At 41.4% G+C, this 12627-nt stretch overlaps 1 long non-coding RNA gene across 1 annotated transcript; it reads left to right on the top strand.

The window, feature by feature from the left end:
* The first annotated feature begins 1029 nt into the window (after nt 1-1029).
* LOC137254433 (uncharacterized) lies at nt 1030-2528 on the top strand. The gene is made up of 2 exons (XR_010953990.1): nt 1030-2256; nt 2311-2528. It is a non-coding gene; the product is annotated as an uncharacterized lncRNA (long non-coding RNA).
* Nucleotides 2529-12627: the final 10099 nt, after the last annotated feature.

The following is a 12627-nucleotide window of genomic DNA, read 5'->3' as shown; positions in this document are numbered from 1 at the left end:
CTAAGCAGTGACTGTATGCACATCAATAATTCAATCATAATGTCTACACATATGTACGTACCCGCAGCGGAGAAGCAACGCACAAATACATGTAGATATCTTGTCTGAGATATGCAATTATAATTGTGGAAGTGTCGCTCACAAACACACGCGCATATGAGAGCTATACATGTACATCCGTAGTTATAATTATAGCAGATAACCAACTAGTAGATTCTAGAACAGAAGCGCCTAGACGATGCAACGAGGAAATCAAAGAGTATAAAAGGCAGCAACAATAGAGGCGCTACAATCAGTTTTATTTAAGACGCTATCTATCGAGCAATAGCAGTATTATCAGTTGCGAATTATAAGTGTTATTTTGACGTACTTTAATAAAGGCCATTTTGCATTATTAAATATTGAAGTTATTTATTCAACAATTTCGTGATTCGAACGTTAGCAGAAAGGCAAATAAGAGGATTTGCAGTAAATTCCTTACAATATGGTGCAAATAAATGCAAAAATAAAAGAAAATTTCAAAATGGGCGTGGCTCCGCCCTTTTTAATTTAATTTCTCTAGAATACTTTTAATGCCATAAGTCGAATAAAAATGTACCAATCCTTGTGAAATTTGGTAAGGTTATAGCTTCTATGACGATAACTGTTATCTATGAAAATGGGTGAAATCGGTTGAAGCCACGCCAGTTTTTATACACAGTCGGCCTTCTGTCCTTCCACTTGGCCGTTAACACGATAACTTGAGCAAAAGTCGATATATTTATTTTTATTTATTTTTATGTATTTATTATTTAAAGTCGACGACAAACTGGTCGACTGCATAATATAAAAGATATATAAATATACAACTCAAAAGATAAAATTTAAGATATATCGAGATTTCAACAATGTTATATTACAAACAAAGATATATTAATGAAAATTACACTTTAATTTCAGAATATAATAATAATAAGAAATATGAGCGGAATGCATCAGATTCCGCTCAGCATGATTTCGGAATGCAGTGGATTCCAATCTTCCTGTTGGAATGCAACAAGATTCCAATCAGCATGTCATGGGAATGCGGCAGTGCTAAGAGTAGCGTAATGAGGATACGCCATCACAAGGCATAAAAAAGTAACATGACCTGTGTTGTTGGAATGCACTGGATTCCAATCAGCTCGATGCCTGACCCATAAGATTATACTGCCGGAATGCATACGATTCCGGTCAGTGACTCATGAAAAAGCATGTTTTTTACGTTGTTGGAATGCACCAGATTCCAATCAACACAGTACTGTCTTGTTCCTTCTTAATGATACATGTTGATAAATGTTCCTCCATCCTTAAACGAGATAGTTCCTGTTTTTTATGGAAGAAATAAAATGCCGGCAAATTAAATTAAATTAGCTTGTATCTCTTAAACTAGATAGGCAAGTATTGCATTACGTATAGTGGCAAAAGTACATTCAAGACTGATACAGCTATACAAGTCATTGTAGTGCGCGCACCAGATAAGAAGAGGATTATTTTTAGCAAAGTTTCTTCGACAAAGGGGTAAATAGAAAGGAAACCGCTGGTGAATATTCACCCCTATTCTGCATTTCGATTACGTTCCCGTTCTACGCTCCGCTTCAATCGAAGTTTGGTATTCTGCATTACGACGGAATTGTAAAGAGAAGAGGAAGAGCAAATGGTTTTTCGAAATCAGCTGTTAGTACGGAATGTGTGAACATTGGAACAAAATAAATTAAAGAACATTTGTAAAAAACACTGAAAAACGTTTATATTTTATTATCCACGCCATTTTGTACAAAAAAAAAGCAATATAATATATTGCCGCAGTATTATATTTTTTTGAGTGAAGTGCTTTCATAATTGTAAGTGTGTTTTTGTCGTTCTTTTGGCCAATTCCCTGCCGTGGCCACCAAGTTTTGTTAAAACGGATTCCTGCACGAATATAGTTGACATTTTCTGAATTTTAAGGATGCTAATTTCATTGCACTGCCCTAAAATACTTTATGAAGATTTATTTATTCTTTCCGCAAGGATTGTTTACGTTTTCGCTTCACCTTCCTCTACTCCGGCAGCTTGCTTTGGCATATATCTGGACCCAACGAACATACACTAATTATAGCTGTCTATTATAATGGAATCAATAGCCGCGGCATTATTTATGGAGTTGGAAAGCAACGCATACGAAAATTGCCAGGCGAGAATGGAAAGGCAAATATTGCGAGATTTGTGTAATCCATTTGAGATGAGTGACGAATTGTAAGAAATTGAACTTAAAAGTGGTATAGTTTAATGACTTATTTTCTTATTTAGGTTCATAAAAAACTTTCGACTTAACAAGGATGCTTTCAAGTATGTGTTAGATACTTTTGCGGCGCAAATACGTCCAAGGACTTCGACATCGACATGTTGTTTTTGACCTGGAAACATATAAAAAACAATCATCATCATGCCTTCTACGTTTCTTAACAAGTTTTACTTACATTTTTGTTAAAATTCTGTTATAAATTAATAAAAAAATAAAAAGAAAATATTTTTCCGCCAACTAATTTGCAACTTAGAAAAACGGAACTACGATCGAAATGCAGAATACAAAAAATCGAACGTTTTGAAGTTGGATCGAAAGAGATTGGAACACAGAATACCAAAATTGCCAAATCGAAAAAATTCCAATCCAAGTCGAAATGTAGAATCGGGCTGATTGTCTGTGGCAAGTCATTAATGAAAAGGGCAAAGAGCAAAGGCCATAGGTGACTTCCCTGGGGTACGCCGGAGGAAACTCCGAAAGCTAAATTCTATACCAAATACGAAAAAAGGGATAAAAAATGGTGATTGGATTGTTTTTTTGATGCAAAATATAACTTTAGAAAAAACTTTGTAAAATGGGCCTTACACCTACCATATAAAGTAGAAGAAAACGAAAAAGATCTGCAGGGCGCAATCAAAAGCCATTGGAATCATGACAGGAATATTGTTTGTGGTATTACATATATAAATATATTTGCGGTACCCGACAGATAATGTTCTAGGTCACCCTGATCCACATTTTGGTCGATATCTCGAAAACGTCTTCACATATACAACTAAGGGCCACTTCCTTTTAAAACCCTCATTAATACCTTTAATTTGATACCCATATCGTACAAACACATTCTAGAGTCACTCCTGGTCCACCTTTATGGTGATATCTCGAAAAGGCGTCCACCTATAGAACTAAGGCCCACTCCCTTTTAAAATACTCATTACTTAACACCTTTCATTTGATTCCCGTATCGTACAAACACATTCTAGAGTCACCCCTGGTCCACCTTTATGGCGATATCCCGGAACGGCTACCACCTATAGAACTAAGGATCACTCCCTTTTAAAATATGTACTCATTACCACCTTTCATTTGATACCCATATTGTACAAACGCATTCTAGAGTCACCCCTGGTCCACCTTTATGGCGATATCTCGAAAAGGCGTCCACCTATAGAACTAAGGATCACTCCCTTTTAAAGTACTCATTACCACCTTCCATTTGATATCCATATCGTACAAACGCATTCTAGAGTCACCCCTGGTTGTTGTTGTTGTTGTTGTAGCAGTGCTTCGCCCCACCTAACAGACGCGACCGGTCACAAACTGTCATCAATATCCTCTAACGGGAGTCCAAGGAAACTTGCTGTTTCAACAGGGGTGGACCATAGGGAAAGGGGTGTTAGAGGCGTTGGTTCCACATTACAATTAAAGAGATGGTTGGTGTCATGTGGGGACACATTGCAAGCGGGGCATACATTTTGTATGTCGGGGTTGATTCTGGATAGGTAAGAGTTTAACCTGTTACAGTATCCAGAACGAAGTTGAGCCAGAGTGACACGCGTTTCCCTGGGGAGTATGCGTTCCTCTTCCGCAAGTTTTGGATACTTTACTTTGAGTACTGGGTTCACCGGGCAATTCCCGGCATAAAGGTCCGACGCCTGTTTGTGGAGTTCACCAAGGACCTGCTTGTGTTTTTTCGCTTCATACGGCTGTGTTCTCAGATGCCGTATTTCCTCAAAATGCTTACGGAGATGACTCCTTAAGCCCCTAGGCGGTGCTGGCTCGTCAATCAGATGTCTGTTGGGATGCCCAGGTTTCTGGGTATTCAACAGAAACTGCTTGGTCAGCATCTCGTTTCTTTCCCTGATGGGGAGTATTCTCGCCTCATTATGTAGATGGTGTTCTGGGGACATAAGAAGACAGCCCGTGGCAATTCTGAGAGCAGTATTTTGGCAGGCCTGTAGCTTCTTCCAGTGGGTAATTTTTAGGCTTGGCGACCATATGGGTGACGCATAGCACGTAATCGGCTGGCTAATTGCTTTGTATGTAGTCATGAGCGTTTCTTTATCTTTTCCCCAGGTACTGCCAGCAAGGGATTTGAGGATTTTGTTACGGCTCTGAATTCTCGGAACAATTGCGGCTGCGTGCTCACCAAAATGTAGATCCTGATCAAACGTCACACCCAAGATTTTGGGGTGTAGGACAGTCGGTAGCGTAGAGCCATCGACGTGGATGTTCAAAATGGTCGACATTTGGGACGTCCATGTTGTAAATAAGGTCGCGGAAGATTTAGTCGGTGATAATGCCAGGTTTCGCGAGGCGAAAAAACTGGAGAGATCAGGGAGGTAGCCGTTTATTTTATTGCATAGCTCATCGATCTGTGGGCCTGGGCCTGTGGCCATTACTGTGCAGTCATCGGCGTAGGAAACGATTGTGACTCCTTCCGGTGGTGAAGGTAGCTTAGATATGTAGAAATTAAACAAAAGTGGGGATAGGACACCACCCTGTGGCACCCCTTGTTTAATTCTCCTTGGCTTTGATGTTTCGTTTCTAAATAGCACCGATGCCTGCCGACCACCCAGATAATTTGCGGTCCACCTTTTAAGACATGGGGGAAGGGTAGACCCTTCCAGGTCTTGCAGTAACGAGCCGTGGTTGACCGTATCAAAAGCTTTTGATAGGTCTAGCGCTACGAGTACTGTTCTATGGTGGGGGTTTTGATTTAAACCGCAATTTATCTGGGTGCTAATGGCATTTAGCGCGGAGGTAGTGCTATGGAGTTTTCTGAAGCCATGCTGATGGGAGGCTAGTTGCAAATTTGCTTGGAAATAAGGGAGCAAAATGGCTTCGAGCGTCTTTGCTACTGGCGATAGGAGAGATATCGGACGATACGACTCTCCTATGTTAGCTGGTTTACCAGGCTTTAGTAGCGGGACCACCTTGGCCATTCTCCATTTCTCGGGTATGACAAAGGTGGAAAGAGACAGGTTGAAGACCTGCGCTAAATATTTGAAACCCTCTTTCCCTAGGCTTTTAAGCATCGGCATGGCTATGCCGTCTGGGCCCACTGCTTTGGATGGCTTAGCGCGACCAATGGCGTCCTCAACCTCTTTAGCGGTGATGGTGATTGGTGACGCGCTGAATTTGTGTTTATGTGCGTGTCTGTTGGCCCTCCGTCTAACTTTGTCGACCGTAGAATGCATTATATATTGTCGGCAGAAAGCGCTCGCGCATTTTTTCGCATCCGACAGCACTTTGTCGCCAAAGGCGATGGAACCTTTGTCTTTGTGCTTAGTCGGATTCGATAGGGACTTTACGGTGGACCAAAGTTTACCCACACCGGTAGAGAGGTTACAACCTCTTAGGTGCTCCTCCCATTTCGCCCGCTTGTGTTCATCCACAAGCAATCTGATGCGTTGGTTTATATCCCTTATTTGGGGGTCGCCTGGATCAAGCTGCCTTATAAGGTCACGTTCTCTCGCTAAGTTTGCGGCCTCCGCCGGCAAGTGGGGCCGGATTTCGGGAATTCTCCCGGCGGGAATGAAACGTGCCGAGGCGGATTCAATGACCTTGCGGAAGGCGCGCTCCCCTTGGCGGGCATCAGTCGGGATAGGGAGGGCAGCAAAGAGGTTGTCTGTAAAGGATTTATATTCTCCCCACTTTCCTTTTTTAAAGTTTATGAAAGTGCGTTTTTCGGTGACGATGAAGTCGGCGGTACGCTCGAGCGAAACAAGTATAGGCAGGTGGTCGGATGCCAGTGATACCATCGGCTGCCAGTTGACGCAGTTTACGAGTTCTGCGCTCACGATTGAGATATCTGGCGAACTGTGACAGCTTCCTACCATACGTGTGGGGGCGTCTCCGTTTATAGTGCAGAACGTCGTTTCTTCTATTTGATCCGCCAACATCTCGCCCCTACTGTCCGCCCGCAAATTTGAATGCCATAGATCATGATGGGCATTGAAGTCGCCTAAAATAATGCGATTGTTTCCAGTGAGTAAGGCTCTAATATTAGGGTGGTATCCACCGGGGCAACAGGTGGCAGGGGGGATGTAGATGTTGATGATTTCTAGGTTTGCATCGCCTGACCGGACAGATAGGCCTTGACGTTCTAAGACGTTGTCCCTGCGGTCGATGCCAGGATCAAATATGTGATATTGCACAGAGTGGTGTATTATAAACGCGAGGCCGCCTCCATTTCCGCTCTCGCGATCTTTTCTGTGGACATTATACCCAGAGCAGGTCTGCAATGCAGATCGTGCTGTGAGTTTAGTCTCTTGAATCGCAGCAATGCGGATGTTGTGCCGCTTCATGAAATTGACTATCTCCGTAATCTTCCCAGTTAGTCCATTACAATTTAACTGCAGAATTCTGAAGTGCATGAGGGGAGACGTCGCCACTCTGGGGGTAAGTGACGGGTGACTACGCCTGGGTTGAGGAAGGCCAGGACGCAATTGCTGTTGTGGCCCTGGGACTGGGCGTCCTTGGGCAAGCATTGGGGTACCCGGATGATTTGGGTTTGCGACCTGGCAACATGGCGCGATGAAACCCGTCGAGGGGTTGCCGTCGCGGAGACCAGAACATCTAGGAAAGTGGCACCACCCGAGGCAGGAGCTGCATTGGGCGGATGTCGCAAACATATATATTCTGTGCTGGCAAACGGTGCAAACGGAGGTAGGGACTAAGAGTCTGTTTCCCTGACCTACACGATTGCTGCCGGAAAAGAGGGGGGGAGAAGACGGGGGCAGGGGCTGTTGCTCAGCATTGCTTCCGACTCTACTACGAAGATTGTAGTTATGAGTGGTAGCAGCTGTTTGAGTTGTTGGCGCCGTAAGGCGCGAGCAGCAGCGGGTACTTGTTGTGGCTTGCTGAGCAGCGGGGCTGCTGGAAGGTAATGGGGGGGCGCTTAGACGTAGACTACGGGACGCCCTTGGGCGTGAACAGCAAGGAGCCACAAAAGATTTATAAAAGTTACGTGGACGTCGGGTTTTGGGATCAAGCCCAGAACAACCTGTCCGATGCAACCATCCCTTACACGAGACACACTGAACAGAGTATGACCGTCCTAAAAAGATTCTTTTCCGGCAGATGCAGCAAAACCATTTCTCAGGACCGAGGTCAGGAGACGGACCCGGATTGGATTCGATACCTTCCCGGAGCAAGAGAATATGGAGCAGTCCTGCTGCAAGGAGCTGCTGGGAGGATGACAATTTGTGGGAGGGACGAAACAAATTAAATGGGGTTACACTGAAATGACAGTCCTTGGTCGGGAAAAATCCCGAGTCGCTCCGGTACATAGAACCGACTGCCTTGGGAAGCGAGTCACCCCTGGTCCACCTTTATGGTGTCCACCTATAGAACTATGGCCCACTCCCTTCTAAAATACTCATTAACACCTTCCATTTTATACCCATGTCATACAAACACATTCCAGGGTTACCCTAGGCCCATTTTCCTACATGGTGATTTTCCCTTAAATTGTCTCCAAAGCTCTCAGCTGAGTATGTAATGTTCGGTTACACCCAAAGTTAGCCTTACTAATTTGTTTTTGTAGAAGAGTTTTCGGGGAGACTGTTTGCGAACTGCGCACACTTCGACAAAACTGGCAAACAAAGGCTGTCCAAAGTTATGTCTAAGATAATTGCTGGCATCCGCTTCGAACACTATATATACTCTTGTATGCTGCAGAAATCTGGGCGGACACAAGAAAATACCGGAAGACTAATATCGATCTTTACCCTGGATCAGTATCCTCCCGAGATTCGTAGAAAACAAGTCCGAATAATTTATTGCTACCCCTTGCTAAAGATAGTCAGCTGGGCATGAAATTTGTGGTTGATTCATTCTGGATATCCGAGCATGCTCGGAATGTTCTCTGAAAAGTGCCTTAACAAATAACTAATAAGGGAGTGAATACCTCATTTGCTTGTAACTACCTGAGTGGAGGCCTGTTGGGAATGCTATAAATAAAAGTAGGCATTGTAGCGTTCATGGGCTTTAGAGGTTATATATTTTGAGTCTGATATCCCTGCCTATTGAGCCAGGGGGCCAAGTTAAGACTAAAGATATTACAAATTGAGCTTCGAAGACTCTGCGACACCCCTTAAACTCTCAACAATTTCAAAGCGATGCCGAAAAAGTCCCTAATCGATACCAAAATGGTACTGAAATGGTGCCGAATCGATCCCGACATGGTCCGAAAGCAAAATAGTCCCGAACGGCGGCCAGCGTGGAGTGGTGGGTACATAGTTACCAACTTGTAGATAAATCCACAATTTGAATCAGGTTCCCTCAATAAAGGCTCAAGCGCTACGAGGGTTAATCGGTTCATCGATAGCTACTGTCCATTTGTGTATATCTCCTGAACCAAGCCAAATGACAAAGTTTTTGTTTTTGCAATATATAGGTATCTACTTGTGGAATATTGTATAACTTAACACCAAGCTCCTTCATTAAGCCTTGTAGACAAAAATGGGAGTTATCGGTACACAAACGTCCATCACTTAAATTGCTCTGTATCTCTTGAACCAAGCCAATGTTTTTATTTTTACAGTATGTAGGTACCCACTTGTACATTTAATCTGCAATTTTATACAAAGTTCCATCATTAACCCTTCAAGGAAAAAATGGGAGTTACCGGTACATAAATGACCCAGCACTTAAATTGGCCGATATCTCTGGAAACAGGCGAGATTTTTTAAAGAAATTTCTTGCCTTATATGGCTTCCTAACTGCAGATTAAGATACAATTTGATTTAACGTTCTATAGTTAGCAGTTTATGCGCTACGTGAGATATCCGGTGTATCGACGACTACTGTCGACAAACCCGATTATTGTGTATATCTCTTAAACCAGTAAAATTTCAAATACCTTTGTCTTGCAATACATGGGTCCCTATATGCAGATTAATCCACAATTTGATTCAACGTTCTATCATTAACAGTTGAAGCGCTACGAGGGTTAATCGGTTTTTCGATTACCAGAGTCCATTTGTGTATAACTCTTGAACCAAGCCAAATAACAAAGTTTTTGTTGTTACAATCTCTTAACCGCAGTATTATGCAAAAAAAAGTCCAGAAAATCTTGCTTGGTTCAAGAGATATAGGGCAATTAAGTTGCGGGCTAGTTTGTGCACCGATAACTCCCATTTTTGCCTTGAAGGGCTGATGATGGAACTTTATATCAAGCTATGAGTTAATCCACAAGTGGGTACCTATATATGGCAAAAAGAAAAACTTTGTTATTTGGCTTGGGTCCAGAGATATACACAATTCGATAGTAGTTATCGAAAAAGCGATAAAACCTCGTAGCGTCTGAACCGTTAACGATGAAACCTTTAATGAAATTGTCGATTAATCTGCAAGTAGGGAATTCTGTATTGCAATGAAAAAGTTTTTGAAATTTTGCTTTGTTCAAGAGATATACATATGTATACAATAATCGGTTTTGTCGACGGTAGTTGTCGATATACCGGATATCTCACGTAGCCGTTAATGATAGAACGTTGAATCAAACTGTATCTTAATTCACAGTTAGGCAGCTATTTAATGCAAAAAAAGTTTACAAAATCTTGCTTAGTTCCAGAGTCATATTGATAAGGTCCAATCAGCCGATTCAAGGGGCTTCATTCTTTCGTACAATACGTATGACGGGATCTTATATGCGACATTTAGAATGCTGATTCTACGGTAGTTGACGCAGTTTTCAGGATCGCCCTTCTTGTGGACTGGGCAAAGAACACTTAAATTCGAATCTTCAGGCATGCCATATTTTGCAAAGAAGCTGATACAGGCGCCTTACGAACTCAACCCCATGATGAAGTAAATATTCACGTGTTCTCATCCCGTTGACGTTTTCTCTTATTCTGACAAGTGCGACATGCATATTTTAGACGGTTGCCTATCATAGTATCGTTTGAATTCTACTATGATCGGAGTAGATTTTTACACATAATACAACACACTATATATGCCGAAGGACCTGGGTTCAAGCAACATCAAAAATTTAGAAAGAAGTTTTTCTAAGCGTCGTTGCCTCTCGGCAGTGATTGGGCAAACACTCAGAGTGTATTTCTACTACGAAAAGCTTCTCAGCGAAAGTTCACCAGCTAGCTTTTCGTGAGCTAATTATTGATCTCGAAATCTCCAATATTCATACTTTATACTAGTGTAACAGCAGATGCCTTTAACCACTTAGCCATGAATGCCCCGCTTCTCGCTTTGCAATTGGTCTTTAAGTGTTGCGTTTTAGTTGCTATTCCTTTATTCACCATTTAGGTACATACTAATTCTATATGCTTTTTATTCCTAATTGTGTGGAATATTTATAGGCGCGCTCTAAGAGCTTAATAACATTGGAATTTTATACTATTGCTTTTATTAGCAGTACTTACGCTGTTCACTATTATATCAACATTATCATCTGAATTCAATTAATAATAATAAACCCAACGGATTAATACCCTCCAAAGCCCGCCCAACCGACACGAGGGGCGCATCCGCATGTCGCAAGGATTTTCTTTTTGCCGAGTTGTTGATAGGCGGAGGTTTGTTAAGCGTTGAGATATAAAACTGCTCAGCTACAGAATAAATATCATCAGCTGAGTATTATACATAACAGTTGGAAATAATACATATACTACATAGTTAAATAAGTGAACATACATAAAGATTTTTTTTTACATTTTGTTACGAGTTAAGACAGGATAGGACAGTTTTCTTTATAGTAAAAAGTGAATCTGTTATATCAAACGAGTTCGAATGAGAGTTAAAATCATGAAACAAACACCGAAAAGGTTAATTTAATTCGAAATTAGTTCTGCACTGCCTCAAAAGAAGAGGTTTGTAATGTCTTGACGCTCGTGATGGGACATTGAAGTTCACTTCGTTCAAAAGAAAGATGCTAGAAATCAGTCCATTTAGTAGTTTAGCCATGAATAATACACCTAGCATTTCTTTACGACTTGCGAGAGTTGGAAGATTGATAAGCTTTAACCGACTAGTATAAGGTGGAAGATTATACCCAGAGACCCAATGCAAATTCCTTAAAGAAAAAATTGCTTCTGTATTGACTCTAGTCTATCTGCATGAACTTGATATCGTGGATTCCAGACTGTTGATCCGTATTCTAGTATCGGTCTAACTAATGTGGTAAAAGGGGCTTTAGTTACATAAGGGTCACTAAATTCTTTAGACCATCGTTTCACGAATGATAGAACACCTCTAGCTTTATTGACAGTAGCCATAATATGATGGACTAAGTTTAGCATCCATCGTAACTCCCAAGTCAACAAAATAATTTACTGATGCAAGACAAAAATTATTAATTACGTAAGAGGCTGCTGGCAAAGATCTTCGAAAGAGGCAAACAATTGCATAAAGCAATATGATCTGGCTAATTAAATACAGATGATAAAAAGATTTACGTAACTTTGTTTTCCCCGAAAAATTATAGAACGAATTTTGCAGAAAACTAATTTCTTTGAGGAAATTCTTACAAAAAAATTCTTACACTCGAATACTAGCAGATATACATACATACATAGCTGCTGAAAAAGTGAGGTTATGTAAATGAGTTTACATTTATTACACACTATGGATACATCCCAAATTTTTCAGTTGAGTTTCAGCATTTCTGACCATTCTTGATCTCAAATTGCTTCGGCGATGTCTATTTCAGTGCCTCTTTTCAGTATCACCTTTAAGCTGGAGTCATTGGTGACGTTTGTCGTATCGCTGTAGTCGTATCCCTAACGTAATCAGCTGTTTATCGTTACGACGGTAAACCAAAACCCAATTGGTTGGCTACGATACGGTTACGACCTTAGCGGCACCAATAAGCGATTGCATTGATTCTCATAAGGTTGGTCGAATCAGCTGTTAAAAGGTTACCGATACGGTTACCGATAAAGCACCAATGTCTCCAGCTTTAATCCGTACATGCAGCAGGCTATAAAAGGCCAATTAATGGTGACTTATCCATAACCAGATAAAACAGCTGATTGAACCAACCTTATGGAAATCAATCCTCTAGTAATGTAATCGATTAATGGTGCCGTACCATAACGCTAAAACCATAACCATACCATAGCCAACAAATTGGTTTTTGGTTTCTCGCCATATCCATAACCTAACAAGTAAGGAAGGTTAAGTTCGGGTGTAACCGAACATTACATACTCAGTTGAGAGCTATGGTGACAACATAAGGGAAAATAACCATGTAGGAAAATGAACCGGGGTAATCCTGGAATGTGTTTGTATGACATGTGTATCAAATGAAAGGTATTAAAGAGTATTTTATGAGGGAGTGGGCCATAGTTCTATAG

This window comes from Eurosta solidaginis, chromosome 5 (genome assembly GCF_040869045.1).
Source record: "Eurosta solidaginis isolate ZX-2024a chromosome 5, ASM4086904v1, whole genome shotgun sequence".
NCBI lineage: Eukaryota > Metazoa > Arthropoda > Insecta > Diptera > Tephritidae > Eurosta > Eurosta solidaginis.
Note: the sequence above shows the minus strand (reverse complement) of the source record. Positions and strands in the feature narration are given on the sequence as shown.